The sequence below is a fragment of the Monodon monoceros genome, unplaced genomic scaffold (assembly GCF_005190385.1).
Source record: "Monodon monoceros isolate NGI ecotype Baffin Bay Population unplaced genomic scaffold, NGI_Narwhal_1 Super_Scaffold_20, whole genome shotgun sequence".
Classification (NCBI taxonomy): domain Eukaryota; kingdom Metazoa; phylum Chordata; class Mammalia; order Artiodactyla; family Monodontidae; genus Monodon; species Monodon monoceros.
Window position 1 is genome coordinate 95,108,318 of NW_021703777.1, and position 17,564 is coordinate 95,125,881.

Below are 17,564 nucleotides of genomic sequence, written 5' to 3' on the forward strand. Positions count from 1 at the left end.
CTTTTAAAGCAGCATGCCTCTTCCTGACTTCTTCCAATAAACCTTACTTCCTCACATGGAGGTTCATCCAATTTGCTTAGAAAACAGAAACTTAAGTCCTGGCTTTTTTGAGCCAAAAGCAGCATCATTTACTGTACTTGTTGGTCCTCGTTCTGCTCTCAGGAACTGCGCAAAACCAGTGTGTTCTCTCCTTCCACGTGGCAGCCCTTCAAATGTTCGAAGATGATGATTATGGACAAGTGACCTTTGCACAGTCTTTCGACTAAAATATTCCCCATCCATAACTGTGAATCCTCCTATTCATTCACCTTTGCCATTTTCTGCCCCAATTACGCAAACCTTCTTCTCTCCCTGCCAATAACCCACAGTTGCCCCAGCATCCTTGATGGGCTGCCTTTCCAGGTCTACGCCACTGCAGTCTGTTAATTCAAAGATGCCATCATTTGTAAGATGGGCCGTCATTTTTATGTATCACTAAGAAACAAACAAAGACCTCTGCCAATTAAACTCTGACATGACATCAATTATAAGGCACACTTCATTTTCAGAGCTGTTAAAATGTGAAAATAATGCGTGTCTTAGAATCAGTGAAATACAGCAAGGCAGTTGTTTTTTTCTAGGTCAGCTTCAGACTGTAAATATGTGCCATGCAGTGTGGGCCCCTGGACTTGGAAATAGTATTCCCTGGGTGGTTGACTTTCCCTGACAATGGTAGCTGTTGCTGCCCAGGCCTGTCCCAGACCTGGGGGAGGTTTTGTAATCATGTGTCATATGGTTTGGTACTCTTTTGTGTGTGCTTGTGTGTGTGTGTGTGTGTGTGTGTGTGTGTGTGTGTGTGTGCATTGCAAAGGCATGTTTAATTTAATTTAATGATTAAATATTTGTATATATTGTGAAATGATCACCACAGTACAGCATGTAGACAAATTCATAAACACAGAATCCACAAATAAGGAGGATTGCCTGTATTTCTAATAAAATCTTATTTCACCCTTCTTCCTCCTCTCCCTCCCTATCTAACTACCTACTTGTCCTTATATCTTTCTATCCATTGAGAGATGTCTAGAATTGTACTCAGCAAGAATTTGACAATCACCATTATTGAATGGTGGAATTTAAAATTTTTGTTTGAAAACAAAAATATCATAGAACACATTTTTACAAATATAATGATGTCATTATTAAAATTGATATTAAAATATAATATTAAATATAAAAATAATAGTAAGAATTTTTGTTTATTTACTGCAATGGTATTTGTGCTTTTTTTTTCACACTGCAATTCAATATTTCATGAGGATGTGAGGAATTAAGCAATAATATACTGTTGGTTTTAGTGTAAACTAGCACAGTTTTTTTTGAAGAAATTTCTCAAAATGCATCAAAAGCTTCAATGGTTTTATCCCCTTTTATCCAGTAATTTCATTTGGAAATTTCACCCATGGAAATAATCACAAAAATGTATTAACAATATTATTATAGTTGTACACATGGAAGTCAACCCAATAGACCATCAATAAGAGTTCAGAAGAAAGAAATGCTTTAAGAATTTGTATGACATTCTTAACATAAAGTATTTTACCATTGTATGGTAAAATACCATACAATGCAGATATGTACATTAAAAAGTCTTCAAAAATATACAACCAAAATGTTAGCAGTGGTTATCTCTGGGAGGCAGAATTCTAGGTAACTTTCATTTAAAAAATATTTTTATGGACAGTCCACAATTTCTACAGTAAGTATATATTTATAATGAGAAAAAGGGTAATAAATATTATTTTAAAATAATACTTGGCCTCTCAAGAAAACATAATGATCAATAGCATAATTTATATAAATGCAGATGCCTGCTTTTTTGGTCATTTTTTTGAGGACGTTATACTTGCTTGGCATACTCCTAAACATTGTATCATTTAAAGTGATTTGCATTGTAACCTTGTGAGGCAGGTTAATTATCTTCAATTTATAGATGACAGTACCTAGATTCAGAGAGATTATATACATAACCTAAGAGCCCCCAATTAATTGGGGACAGAGTCAGGATTTAAACACAAACTTTTGACATCCACCTACAAAAGCCAATGTCAGAGTTGTGAGGCCATTGTCCTGCAGTGACCAGCAGAGCAATCTGCTATTTTATTGCAAAAAAAGACATTTTCTATAGTGTATCTCATTTAAACCTCACAACAACCCAATGATTAAATGATAATACTACTAAAGATGGTCCTTTATGTTATTATCAGTAATTTTTTCAATCAGGAATATATGATGTTCAATATAGCATTCATTCATTGAACCAACATATTCCAGGTGCCTATAACATACCAAACACTGTTGTAGGCACTGGTGATAACAGCAATTAACAAAGTCCCTGCCGTCATGGAGCTTTCATTCTTTTTTGGAGAGACAGATAATAAAAATATTAACATATGACATAGAAAGTGGTGATAAGTATTGCTAGTAAAAGAGAAAGTGGGAAAGGGCCTCCCCCATTTTATGATCCTTTGGGGTTTTGAGCAGAGTGGGTTACCTTGTCCTGAGGTGGAGAAGCTGGGAGTGGAGTGTGTATGGAAATCAAGAACTTAAATTTGAGATGCCTGTTAGACACCTAATGGAGTTGTCAAGCTAGCAGTCACATAAGTCTGAAGTTTAGGTGAGAGGTCAGGTATGGAGGTATAAATTTGGGAGGCGTTGGCTTATAGATGGTACTTAAAGTCCTAAAATTACATGCAATTATCTAGGGAGACACGCCCTGGAGCACACCAACATTTAGAGGAAGAGAGGAAGATTGGGAGGCACTAAAGGAGACTGAAAAGAAAAGTAGAAAAAAAACAGGGGAACATGGTGTTACAAATCATTTATTGTAGAACCTGGATTAAAATGCAGTTCTTCTGACTCGTAGTGTTGTGCCATTCCCCAGTTATTGAAGATTTTTATGATGATTTTTTTTTCTTTTTATGCTTATTTTTTGTCCCTAAAAGTGTTATTATTTAAATAATTGAAGCGGTAGATTTGCCAGATGGTAATTGCTAAAATGACTTCCTTTACTCTTTAAGTCTTTTGGGCACCATTCCAGTTTTCTATAGCCTTCAAACATATGTGTAAATAGTTCAGTGAGTCCGTTATCTAACTCCCTGAACAGCAAAGCATGATATTATCCAAAAGCCAATTCTCACTCCCATAAAATGGAGCAGGGAACCATTTAGCTTAAAGGACTTTCACGGGAGGGTCTGTATTCTTACATGGTCGTTCAAAATTCATGCTTTGTTATTTATTTTTATTTTTACATTTTTACCTATATAAAAGTATAACCTTTATATGATAAATTGAACTAATTTTAAGCTCGATGAATTTCTACACCTGTGTATGTCTATCTGTCCACCATGCAGATCAAAACTTAGAAACTTTCTAGCACCCAGAAACCTGCTTCATGGCCTTCCTCAGTCAATACCCACTCCTCTCTTTCCCCATCACTATTCTGTGTTCCGTTATCATTGGTGAGTTTTGCCTGTCCTTGAACACAATAGAAATGAAATTGTACAGTATTTTCTTTGTGCCTGACTTCATTTATGTATCATAGTGTCTGTGAAAGGCATCCATGTTGTTGCATGTAGTAATTCATTCTTTCTAAAATTTCTCTGTAGTGTTTTGTTCTGTGAATATACTCCAATTGATTTATCCATTCTACTGATGATGGACATTTGAGTTGTTTCCAGTGTCTGGGTATTATGAACAAAACAACTATGGTAGACACACATTTGTTTCTCTTGACTATTTCTCTGGAAGTGAATTGGTGGGTTAAAGTGTGTGTGTGTGTGTATATATATATATATATATAGTGTGTATATATATATATATAGAATATATATATATAGAATATATATAGAATATATAGAATATATATATATAGAATATATATAGAATATATAGAATATATATAGAATATATATATATATATATATATATTCTAGCCTCTAGGAAATGCAAATTAAAATAATGGGATATTGGGCTTCCCTGGTGGTGCAGTGGTTGAGAGTCCACCTGCCGATTCAGGGGACACGGGTTCGTGCCCCGGTCCGGGAAGATCCCACATGCCGCGGAGCGGCTAGGCCCGTGAGCCATGGCCGCTGAGCCTGCGCGTCTGGAGCCTGTGCTCCGCAGCAGGAGAGGCCACAACAGTGAGAGGCCCGCGTACTGCAAAAAAAAAAAAAAAAAACAAGGGATATTATTTATTGCTTTTAAAATTAGTAAATATTTCAGTATATTTAGTACAGAAGATCCACCATATTCTGTTCTCACTTTCATACATGACAGGTGGGAGGATAGATAAATTGGTATGTCCATTTTGGAAATCATTTGGTCAGTATTAATAATGGCCTTTAAAATTTTATACCACTTGGCCCAGGAGTCTTTTTTTTTTCTTTTTCTGTTTTGGAGCCTACCCTAAGGGTATTTTATTATTGTAAATATTATTTAAGGTTTATATTTAAATATAAATATATCAAATGTTAAATATGATCATAAATATTATTAAAAGTTTATGAACCAAGATATTTACTGGAGAACTATTTGTAGTGAAATAAAAGAAAAAACAGTGGAAATGACTTATGCCAAGCAATAGGGAATACTTGAAGTAAAAGCAGGCAACAACCTTTGAATGCAATATATGTTTTGTCTATGAAGAATTTATAATGGCATAGAAATATGATTTTCTAGAATGCTAAATTTAAAAGCAGAAAAAGTATTTATAGTTTGAATATAACTTTGGGAAAATATATATAACACAAAGAGAAAAAAGCCCCAAGAGGAAATATTAACAAAATGTTAATGCTGACCAACTGAGTGGTAGGTTACTGGGTGATTTTTTTCCTTTTCTCTATTTTGCAAAGTTTTTAAAATGGTTAGTGTTGGTTTATTTGAACATTTTGAAATTTAAGTCTTCACTTGCATTGTCAGTGGCAGGATGGGATGCTGGTTGAGCGTATGATTCTAGAAGTTATATTTCCTGGGTTCAAATCCTAGAGTTCTGGTTTCATTGCTTGCTAGCTGTGTTTCTTTGGTCAAGTCTCAGGTCCATTTAATTCACCAAGTATTTACTGAGTGTCTAGTATGTGCCAGGCATGGTTCAGCAAACAAACGGGTAAAATTCCCTGTGCTCATGGAGCTTCCAATCCGGTGTGTGCCACCTGCGAAACGGGAAGCAGCAGAGTGTCCAATGGACAGGGTGGCGACGAGCCAACGCTGGGGAAGTGTCTGAAACACGTGAGCCCTCAAGAAGTGCTAATGATAACTAGTACTTTTATATAATAATACCTTATATTTTTATATAAAAATGTCCACTATAGTTATAGAGTTCTGCAATTCCCAATTTCACTATCAGTTAAAAAAAAAACTTTCTGAAAGAATGCATTTGACATGGTGTGTAATTGACTACTTTTGCTGGTCATTTGACAGAAATACTGATTACCCACCTAATCAGTACGTTTTTATTCTATACTTACCACAGATCAATGGACCTGGCTGTGACCAAGAGGAGCCCAGTTTTCCAAGTGCTTCCTAAGAATTTCTGCTTCCTCATACTCTTCTCAGTGACAAAATTATTTCTTATTATCTTTTGTAGCAGTCTAATATTTTTACCATTTTCAACCAGTGATGCAATTATTAGTTTAGTGCTTTCAAAACCATTAGCGTTTTAGTTTTCTAAGGATGCCATAATAAAGTACCAAAAACTGGGTGGCTTAAAACAACAGAAAGTTTAGAGGCTAGAAGTCTGGAATCAAGATATCAGCTGGACTACACTCCCTCCAAAGCCTCTAGGGGAGTGTATTTCGTTGCTTCTTCCAGCTTCTGGCGGCTTCTGGGAGGTGGCAGCATAACTCCAATCTCTGCCTCCGTATTTTCTCATAGCCCTTTCCCTGTGTATCTCTCTGTACCCTCCCTCCTTTCATAAGGATATCAGTTATTGGATTTAGGGCCCACCCTAAATCAGGATGATTTAATCTCAGGATCTTTAACTAATTACATTTTCAAAAACCATATTTCCAAATAAGAACACATTGTGAGATTCTAGCTGAACATGAATTCTGGGGTGGTGGGCACACTATTCAACCCATGACAAATAGCAATAATAATATCAACAATATCACTCGTGATTTTTAAGTTCTTAATATTGATGATAAATAGAATAATGGTTTCTTTAAATGTATGCTGTTCATTGCCTTCTTATAAAAGGTGGATGAGGCCCAGATTTTTCTAGTGTGATTCTGAGGAGCATGAGCCAGAAAATGTTAAGAAACAGTGTAACCTAAGGTGCATAAGGCTCTGATTTTGTGAAGCTTTGGGAAGACTCATATATCTCCACGAGAACTAAGATATGCAAATGTTAAGGGTTGTGTCTAAGGCAAACTTACTGGAAAAACAGGAAATGAATGAGGTGCCCAAACATTTGGACAGAGATTTTGTTCTTCTTTGCCATTTCTCTTGATGTTGTAGAAATTCTGATAATCTGTTATTTACACTAAGTTGTTCATATGCCAGTCTAGTTGAATGTTGTTCCTTGTGACTGTACTATTGGTAATGGGAATTGTTTCCCCAGTAATTGAAACCTATAAATTCCGATACCTCAGTTGAGGCAAATTCCAAAAGCACTTACTGTAAACTGAACATACAGGAATTAGTTTCTGGCAGGTGTGCATTTTGCAGTGTTTTATAGTTGTATGAAATAGATGTAATAAGGGAAGACTTTGGACCACAATTGTCTTTGCTCTGCTGCTTTGCCAAGCAGCAACACCAGGATGTAGGACAATGGCAGAGAAAGAAGACTGACTTTCAGTTACCCACTTATTCAAAGAAGTATTTATCGAACACCTACTATGCACCATGCCCTAGGCTGTGTGTTGGGAATACCACAGTGACCAAAACAGTGCATCTTCCCTTAGAGAGATCCCAGTCTTTTAGGATAGATGAACAAGTAAACAGGCATTCAGAGTGTAGGGGAGGAGGTCGGAATGGGGAAGAGTTCTAAGATGCAAACAAGCAGAGTACCATAGCAGTTAAGAGAAGGGGCATCTAATTTAATCTATGTGGTTTGGTGGTGATGGTTGGTGTCGTAAAATGTTTTATGGTGAAAATTCTCAACTAAGCAGAGGTCTGTGGAGCTAGCAGGCTCCATTATAATTACTCAATAGATCTTTTTTGGAAGGGGAGTGAAAGAATGTGCTCACAGCCTCCCATGCTTTTGAGAAGAGTGTTATTTCTACTCTTCTCACTACAACTACAGTTTGAATCAATAGGGAAATGCGTTAACCTTTGCACAGGGAATCAGAAATTTAGGGAATTATCCAGAATTCACAAGCCAATACAGTGCAAATGAATTGACACTGGAACATATCCTATAATGTATTGTCTGGAAAAAAGCCTGATACAGTTATCTCCATGTAGTAGTTGTTCAATTAATGCTAGTTAATAGAAATGACAAGAATTAATTAGGGGTAGTCAAAACTCTAGTCATTTGATGAATCTGAAGTTTTATTCTGAAAGTTAAAATAACTGAAGCCTCAGGTAGGAAACAGTTTTGTAGTGAAGCTTATGTCTTCTAAGTATTTTAAAAAATTATTTGTATATGTGTGTGTTTATAATGCTTTTTTTTAAAAAAAAATAGAAGATTTGTGGTGAAAAAATCAACCTTTAAAAAATTAACTTGATTTTTAAAAATTATGTGAAATATTTAAAATACAGAAAATGTGAAAAGGAATGATATGACAGTGTCCAAAAGCTTTGTCAAATCTTAACATTTTTGGCATGTTTGCCTCAAAAAATGCTTTTTAAGAAATAAACCATCACAGATAGAGATGAACACTCTGTGTGTTCCTCTCCCATACCATTTCCTTTCCTTATTAATCAGAGATTAACAGCTAAATCCCTCTAGAATGTTATTATGAACTGGGTGTTTGTTGTTACCTAGTTGCCTACCTTTATCCAGTCTTTCTTCCTCCCTTAGAACAGATAACTTTTGACTATTTAATTTTGAAGAGGTATTTTTTTACTGTTGCTTGTTTTGTGACTATTCTTTTAAAATTGTATTTGCTCCTGTTTCTTTCTTTTTTTTTTTTAATGTCTGAAACATTTATTTTAACATATTTCCATACAAATAACCCAAAGAAAGTTTAGTATTAGTTGTTTTTTGTTTGTTTGTTTGATCGTTTATACTGCAGGTTCTTATTAGTCATCAATTTTATACACATCAGCGTATACATGTCAATCCCAATCACCCAATTAACCACACCACCATCCCCACCCCACCACGGTTTTCCCCCTTGGTGTCCATACGTTTGTTCTCTACATCTGTGTCTCAACTTCTGCCCTGCAAACCGGTTCATCTGTACTATTTTTCTAGGTTCCACATACATGTGTTAATATACGATATTTGTTTTTCTCTTTCTGACTTACTTCACTCTGTATGACAGTCTCTAGATCCATCCACGTGCTCCTGTTTCATGGATGCAATATCTTTTACTTCTCTGGCAATATTTTTTCCCTTTGATTTCTTTTGCTTCCTGCATTTTATCTATTTCTTTGTTTCTTTTTTAAAAAATAATTGTGTTGGTCTGTTTTATATTATAAGTGATCTTAAAAAAAATGATGATTCTTTTCTGTCCATTTATATTGAAAGTAAGGCACATAAAATCTTATTGAAAGCCCAACACATGAGGTCAAGGCTTATTGAGTGGTGAGCTTCACTCTTAGGCAATTTTCTTGCAGAATTTCTAATTGTCCAGCAATCGTAGTCTTTTTACTTGGGCTTATCAGTCTCCTGAGGAGTTCCTGTATACTCCAGTCTCTTGCCCGTGGGTATAAGCCTGACTGCTGGGCTTCGGGGAGTTGAGGAAAAGAAAGGTTTTGGACTCTCATTTCAGCATTTTTAGCTTTGCACACTTCCCTCGGCTATACCTGGTGCCCCTGAATCCAGCGTTCACTGCCCTCAGTGATAAACTTCCAGTCTTCTGTGGCCATGGGGTAAGTGAAGAGGGAAGAGTAATTATGTCATTTTGGCTACAGGAGGTGCCCTAGGAGTCTAACTGCTCCTTTCACACATATACACCTTTAATCAGTCCTTCTAGTCTTTGATCCACTATATCTCCAACTTCAAAGATATTTAGCATTTCTAATTCCTGGTTTCTATTCCATTAGGCTTTGACCAGGAAATAGAGCTAGGCTTAGGCTTAGGGTTAAATGAGAGAATTTTATATATTCTTTCTCTCTCTCTCCATCTGTATTAATCTCACCTTACCTAATGATTTGACAGTTGCCTTCCTTTTGCTCCCAGACCCGTGTATAGATCCCTAGGTCTCACCCTAGCATTTTAGGAATCCTGTTCCACATACAACATTAATGGGAATGTTGTAGATCCAATCTCTTTGTCAGCATGTTGCTTGATTCCATTCCTACTTAAGAGGTAGTGCCTGTGTCCTCTGGGCTCTCTCAGGCCCGAAGCTTGCTCAAATCCGTAGCTCCAGATGGGAGTGGGCAACAGGCATTTCCTCCCCTTTTTCATAGGTGGGAAAACCCTATATATCCATCCTTGTCCTGGCTCCCTATCTTGGGTTGTGACTTGTTTTATTTCAGTCACTCTGCAGAAGCTGAATCTTCAGCCCCACTCCAGACTCAGAGATCAGGAGCCTTATGACTACAGCCCCTCTCACTCATTTGTGTCTTTGTTCCACTCCTCATTCAAGAAAGGTAATCTTTTTCTCCCTTTATTCCTGGAAGTATCTTTTTATGTATATATATCTATCTACACACATTTATTCTATATATGTATATATTTATTGTATATATATTTATTTATTTTAGTTTTTCCCTATCACTTCTATTTGTTTGGAGCAGAGGAACAAAGTATGAGTTCAATACACCATCATCACAGAAAGTCTAAATATTGATTCATCAAAAATTAACCAGATGTCAGCAACAAAAACAAAAGCCAACAACCAAAGGAAAACCCATGCCCTTTCACCTGGTAAAAAGCGGTAAGGGTTGATTGAGTCTGATTTGGATCGATTAACCAGGATACTGTATATGACTGTACTTTGAAATACCCAAAGCCCCTCACAAATCTTAATTATTTATTTTATGTTTAGGTGTCCATGTCACCCCATTAGGAAATTCTCTAAGACCTGCCTCACACCGCCCCTATTTTTACTGATGTCCCAAACATAAAAGATGAACTTCTAAAGACCTGGGATTTCTCTCTGTCTCAGACACATTCCCTGAACTTCCAACACAAACAGAAAAGCATTTTCCTGTCTCTGGAGTCCTTGAGCAATGTTTGGCCAAGAGACACACGAGACGAGGGTTAGAAGTGTGTTCTCAGCAGGCTGGGTGAGTAGAATGGCCTCCTTCCTGCACAAGCTCTCCAGCCCGGGCCCACTGCCAAGAGCACAGAAGTTCACCAGAAAGACAAACAGTGAGAAGTTCACCAAACACTTGGACTTTAATTTGCTTCTTGAAATGTCAGGTTATTTTCTTTCTTTCTGGCAGAAATTGTTGTGCCTTCTCTAACCTCACAGTCCTACTCCTGGTAGCAGTTTTCCCCGAACTTCATTAGTTCAATTCAATAAATATTTACTGAAGTGTGCCAGGCAGTGTTAGGTACTGAGAGTGTGATGATGAATACAGCATGGTTCCTGTGCTTAAGTCCTCACAGTCTGATGTCGGGAGTGGGGGAGGACAAACAGGACTGTGAATCAAGATAATTAGTACAGGTGGCAAACCTTTGTGCTTGGAGCTCTAGCTGTGGCGTCCAGCTGCCCAAGTTCACATCTGAAGGAGTTGTTATTCACTGTGAGGCTGTGAACAGTTAGTCAGCCTCTCTGTGCTTCAGTTCCCTCATCTGTATAAAGGACATGATAACAGTATCATGTAGTGTATATATGTACAGGCATACATATGTACACACATATACATTCAGGATTTATTATGGTGCTTATATATATATATATATATATATATATATATATAGTACATATGTTTTGTATACACTCACAGATATATGTATATGTATCTATATGTATATGTATATATGATGTATCTATATATATATTTTATCTATATCTAGCTATATCTATCTACATGTATATATGATGCAGTCTGTATATATGTGTGCTGTATGTATGTATATATGTATATTATATTCTGTATGTTCTGTATGTAAATATACTGGTATTATAATATGTTTATATGGTTATATATTACATCAATATATACTAAATGTATATAATTGAGCGTGCCAAACAAGAAGCACTCCATAAATGTAAAACTCGATTATTATGAACATTTTAACTATGGAAAATGAAGGAGAGAGATTACACTAATAATGGATGGAACATGGACTTTAGAGTCAGACAAGTCTGGGTTTAAAACCTTGCTCAACATCTTATAACCTAGAGTAACCTTGTATGTGAAGTCCTTAGGCCATTTCAAAATCAATGCTCAAAAAGAGCTACTGTTATTATTATTATTCCTTAATTAGGCTGAAATAAAGTTTCCCCAGCTCAAAAATAATGATTACTATATTCATATTGATATAAAACAATTGTTCTTCTTATTGTCGAAAATAAGAAATATATCATTTCTAGCACAAAGGGGTCCATTATAGGTAATCAATAAATGGTGATCATTTAAAATATGATTATCGTCTCCGACCATGTATTTTTGATGTAAAGTGTCTCTTATGGGGCAGAGAAGACTAAGTTTCCAACCAAATTTTCCACTCTTCCTTCTATAGGATAGAGTTATATCTGGGAAAAAGTTGCCAAACCAGGGGCTACATCTCCTTCCCTTTTGGGCCAAGTACCTGGTTCTCATAGTAGAATATGAAAATAAGTTATGCATGTCCAGGTAAAGGTGATTAGGAAGTATGACTTTTCTCCCCTCTCTTTCCTTTCTACTAGCTGGAAGCAGAGGACTCTGAGATATTAAGAAGTGACAGAACTGTAAGATGCAAAATTCCTGCGTTCCTGAATCACCATGTGGAGGAAAGTTATCTACTGATCAGGAACACCCACATCGGATTCTTACCTGAGAAATAAATGAACTTCCATTGTGTTAAGCCAATTTGAGGGTCTATTTGTTAAAGCATCTAGTATTATCCTAATAAAATGGAATATGCTAAATGTTGAAGGTACCAGGGATGAACTACAGTTAGGTAAATTTTAGAACACTATCAAAATTAGGCCATTATAAGGTCCAGTTAAAATGTTGAGGGAATTTAAAAAGAGAGAGAGGCTCAGCCGCCGCAACAGAGGTGAGTGCTGTGCTCCAGGTGCTGCAATCCCAAGGACATGGCTTCTCTGACATTTCTGGCCAGGGGTAATCAGCGACATCCATGGGAGGAGTGGCTGTAGACACCTCGGCTCCTCAGGGGACTCAGGTCCTTCCCATCACCTCACTGAGAGCCTGTCCCGGCCATGGGGATGCCTCTTTCATCATCCCTCCGAGGCTCGCGGGACCAACGGATGGCCGCAGTGACAGAGGACCAGACTGCGGGTAGCGGCAAGAGACCTTCAAGATAGTGGAGGAGTAAGACGTAGAGATCACCTTCCTCCCCACAGGTACATGAGAAATACATCTACCTGTGGAAATACTCCCACAGAACACCTACTGAATGCTGGCAGACGACCTCAGACTTCCCAAAAGATATATATATTTATATTTTTTTTTCCTTTTTCTCTTTTGGTGAGTGTATATGTATATGCTTCTTTGTGGGGTTTTTGTCTGTATAGCTTTACTTTAACCATTTGTCCTAGGGTTCTGTCTGTCCTTTTTTTTTTTTTTAGTATAGTTTTTAGTGCTTGTTATCATTGGTGGATTTGGTTTTTGGTTTGGTCGCTCTCTTCTTTCTTTCTTTTTAAGTTTTTAATATTTTTTATTTTAATAACTTTATTATTTTTTCTTTCTTTTTTTTCTTCCTTTTCTTCTGAGCTGTGTGACTGACAAGGTCTTGGTGCTGCGACCAGATGTCAGGCCTGTGCCTCTGATGTGGGAGAGCAAAGTTCAGGACATTGGTCCACCAGAGACCTCCCAGCTCCACATAATATCAAATGGCGAAGGCTCTCACAGAGATCTCCATCTCAATGCTAAGATCCAGCTCCACTCAATGACCAGCAAGCTACACTGCTGGACACCCCGTATGACAAACAATTTGCGAGACAGGAACACAATCCCACCCATTAGCAGATAGGCTACCTAAAATCATAATAAGGTCACAGACACCCCCAAACACACAACTGGATGTGATCCTGCCCACCAGAAAGACAAGATCCAGCCCCATCCACCAGAACACAGGCGCCAGTCCCCACCACCAGGAAGCGTACACAATCCACTGAACCAACTTTAGCCACTGGGGGCAGACACCAAAAACAATGGGAACTACGAACCTGCAGCCTGCAAAAAGGAGACCCCAAATAAAGTAAGTTAAGCAAAATGAGAAGACAGAGAAACATACAGCATATGAAGGAGCAAGGTAAAAACCCACCAGATCAAATAAATGAAGAGAAATAGGCAGTCTACCTGAAAAAGAATTCAGAGTAATGACAGTAAAGATGATCCAAAATCTTGGAAATAGAATGGAGAAAATACAAGAAATGTTTAACAAGGACCTAGAAGAACTAAAGAGCAAACAAGCAATGATGAACAACACAATAAATGAAATTTAAAATTTGCTAGAAGGAATCGATAGCAGAACAACTGAGGCAGAAGAATGGATAAGTGACCTGAAAGATAAAATAGTGGAAATAACTACCACAGAGCAGACTAAAGATAAAAGAATGAAAAGAATTGAGGACAGTCTCAGAGACCTCTGGGACAACATTAAATGCACCAACATTCGAATTATCAGGATCCCAGAAGAAGAAGAGAAAATGAAAGGGTCTGAGAAAATATTTGAAAAGATTATAGTTGAAAACGTCAATAATATGGGAAAGGAAATAGTCAATCAAGTCCAGGAAGTACAGAGAGTCCCATACAGGATAAATCCAAGGAGAAACATGGCAAGACACATATTAATCAAACTATCAAAAATTAAATACAAAGAAAAAATATTAAAAGCAGCAAGGGAAAACAACAAATAACATACAAGGGAATTCCCATAAGGTTAACAGCTGATCTTTCAGCAGAAACTCTGCAAGCCAGAAGGAAGTGGCAGTACCTATTTAAAGTGATGAAAGGGAAAAACCTACAACCAAGATTACTCTACCTGGCAAGGATCTCACTTAGATTTGATGGAGAAATTAAAACCTTTACAGACAAGCAAAAGCTGAGAGAATTCAGCACCACCAAACCAGCTTTGCAACAAATGCTAAAGGAACTTCTCTAGGCAGGAAACACAAGAGAAGGAAAAGACCTACAATAACAAACCCCAAACAATTAAGAAAATGGTAATACGAACATACATATCGGTAACTACCTTAAATGTAAATGGATTAAATTCTCCAACCAAAAGACATAGACTGGCTGAATACTAGCAAACAGAATCCAACAGCACATTAAAAGGATCATAAACCATGATAAAGTGGGGTTTATCCCAGGAATGCAAGGATTCTTCAATAAACACAAATCAATCAATGTGATACACCATATTAACAACTTGAAGGAGAAAAGCCATATGATCATCTCAATAGTTGCAGAAAAACTTTTGACAAAATTCCACAACCAGTTATGATAAAAACCCATCAGAAAGTAGGCATAGAGGGAACTTACCTCAACATAATAAGGCCATATATGACAAACCCACAGCCAACATTGTTCTCAATGCTGAAAAACTGAAACCATTTCCTCTAAGATCAGGAATAAGACAAGATTGTTCACTCTCACCACTATTATTCAACATAGTTTCGGAAGTTTTAGCCACAGCAATCAGAGAAGAAAAAGAAATAAAAGGAATACAAATCAGAAAAGAAGAAATAAAGCTGCCACTCTTTGCAGATGACATGATACTATACATAGGGAATCCTAAGATGCTACCAGAAAACTACTAGAGCTAATCAATGAATTTGGTAAAGTTGCAGGATACAAAATTAATGCACAGAAATCTCTTGCATTCCTATATACCAATGATGAAAAATCTGAAAGAGAAATTAAGGAAACACTCCCATTTACCACTGCAATAAAAAGAATAAAATACCTAGGAATAAGCCTACCTAAGGAGACAAAAGACCTGTATGCAGAAAACTATAAGACACTGATGAAAGAAATTAAAGGTGATACAAATAGATGGAGAGATATACCATGTTCTTGGATTGGAAGAATCAACATTATGAAAATGGCTATACTACGCATAACAATCTACAGATTCAATGCAATCCCTATCAAACTACCAATGGCATTTTTCTCAGAACTAGAACAAAAAATTTCAATTTGTATGGAAACACAAAAGACCCCTAATAGCCAAAGCAATCTTGACAAAGAGAAAAGGAGCTGGAGGAATCAGGCTCCCAGACTTCAGACAATACTACAAAGCTACAGTAATCAAGATTGTATGGTACTGGCACAAAAACAGACATATAGATTAATGGAACAGGATAGAAATCCGAGAGATAAACCTATACACATATGGTCACCTTATTTTTGATAAAGGAGGTTAGAATATACAATGGAGAAAAGGCAGCCTCTTCAATAAGTGGTGTTAGGAAAACTGGACAGCTACATGTAAAAGAATGAAATTAGAACACTCCCTAACACCATACACAAAAATAAACTCAAAATGGATTAAAGACCTAAATGTAAGTCCAGACACTATAAAACTCTTAGAGGAAAACATAGGCAGATCACACTATGACATAAATCACAGCAAGATCATTTTTGACCCACCTCCTAGAGAAATGGAAATAGAAACAAAAGTAAACAAATGGAACCTAATGAAACTTAAAAGCTTTTGCACAGCAAAGGAAACCTTAATCAATATGAAAAGACAACCCTCAGAATGGGAGAAAATATTTGCAAATGAAGCAGCTGACAAAGTATCAATCTCCAAAATTTACAAGCAGCTCATGCAGCTCAATATCAAAAAACCAAAAAAATCAATCCAAAAATGGGCAGAAGACCTAAACAGACATTTCTCTAAAGAAGATATACAGATTGCCAACAAACACATGAAAGGAATGTCAACATCACTAATCATCAGAGAAATGGACATCAAAACTACAATGAGGTATCACCTCACACCAGTCAGAATGGCCATCATCAAAATATCTACAAACAGTAAATGCTGGAGAGGGTGTGGAGAAAAGGGAACCCTCTTGCACTGTTGGTGGGAATGTAAATTGGTACAGCCACTACGGAGAACAGTATGGATGTTCCTTAAAAAACTAAAAATAGAACTACCATACGACCCAGCAATCCCACTACTGGGCATATACCCTGAGAAAACCATAATTGAAAAAGAATCATGTACCAAAATGTTCTTTGCAGCTCTATTTACAATAGCCAGGACATGGAAGCAACCTAAGTGTCCATCAACAGATGAGTGGATAAAGAAGATGTGGCACATATATACAATGGAATATTACTCAGCCATAAAAAGAAATGAAATTGAGTTATTTGTGGTGAGGTGGATGGACCTAGAGTCTGTCATACAGAGTGAAGTAAGTCAGAAAGAGAAAAACAAATACTGTATGCTAACACATATATATGGAATGTAAAAAAAAAAAAAATTGTTCTGATGAACCTAGGGACAGGACAGGAATAAAGACACAGATGTCTTGAGTCTGTGGGGAGGGAGAGGGGTAGGCTGGGATGAAGTGAGAGAGTGGCGTGGACATATATACACTACCAAATGTAAAATAGATAGCTAGTGGGAAGCAGCCACATAGCACAGAGAGATCAGCTCGGTGCTTTGTGACCACCTAGAATGGTGGGATAGGGAGGGTGGGAGGGAGACGGAAGAGGGAGGAGATGTAGGGATATATATCTATATATCTCTATATATCTATATCTATCTATCTATCTATCTATATATATCTATTTCACTTTGTTATATAGCAGATACTAACACACCATTGTAAAGCAATTATACTCCAATAAAGATGTTAAATAAATAAATAAATAAATAAAAGAGAGAGAGAGAGGAGACCAGAAGAGGTATCATCAAAGATAAGAGCTTTGCCTGGAACTTGAAGAATCTGGACATTTAGCAAATCTGGGTGAGGTATTTACTGGAGGTAGAAGAAGCCAGAGAAATGTAAGGATAATGTTTAGTAGAGAGAGATTACCTCCTTTGAACTTGCATGCAAGAGGGTACAAAGTGGAATCGAGAAAATTAAAGATAAGAAGGTGGATAGAATCCAAATTTTGAGGAGAAATTGGAATGAAAAACAACTGTCTGACTACTTTATTCTACCAGCAATGGAGAATTATTGATAGGTTTTGAGTAGAGGAAGGGATATGATCAGATTGCACTTAGATGACATTTATCCGGAAGTTCTGCAAAAGATGGTCATGAAGAGAGAGTAACTGAAAACAGGGAAGTTAATTAAGTGATTAATGTAATCATCTATGGGAGGAGTCAC

At 36.9% G+C, this 17,564-nt stretch overlaps 1 long non-coding RNA gene across 2 annotated transcripts in view; it reads left to right on the plus strand.

Annotated features, from left to right (window-relative positions):
* LOC114902642 overlaps positions 1 to 12,255 on the plus strand; it is a 58,426-nt gene extending 46,171 nt beyond the window's left edge. Inside the window, exons 1-4 of one of the 2 annotated variants that reach the window (XR_003795567.1) lie at positions 8,375 to 9,018; positions 9,628 to 9,741; positions 9,856 to 10,028; positions 11,952 to 12,255. This is a non-coding gene — a long non-coding RNA (uncharacterized LOC114902642). Of the gene's footprint in view, positions 1 to 8,374; positions 9,019 to 9,627; positions 9,742 to 9,855; positions 10,029 to 11,951 lie in introns of those variants that run through there. The other variant, XR_003795566.1, reaches the window with a different exon arrangement.
* The last annotated feature ends 5,309 nt before the right edge of the window (positions 12,256 to 17,564 follow it).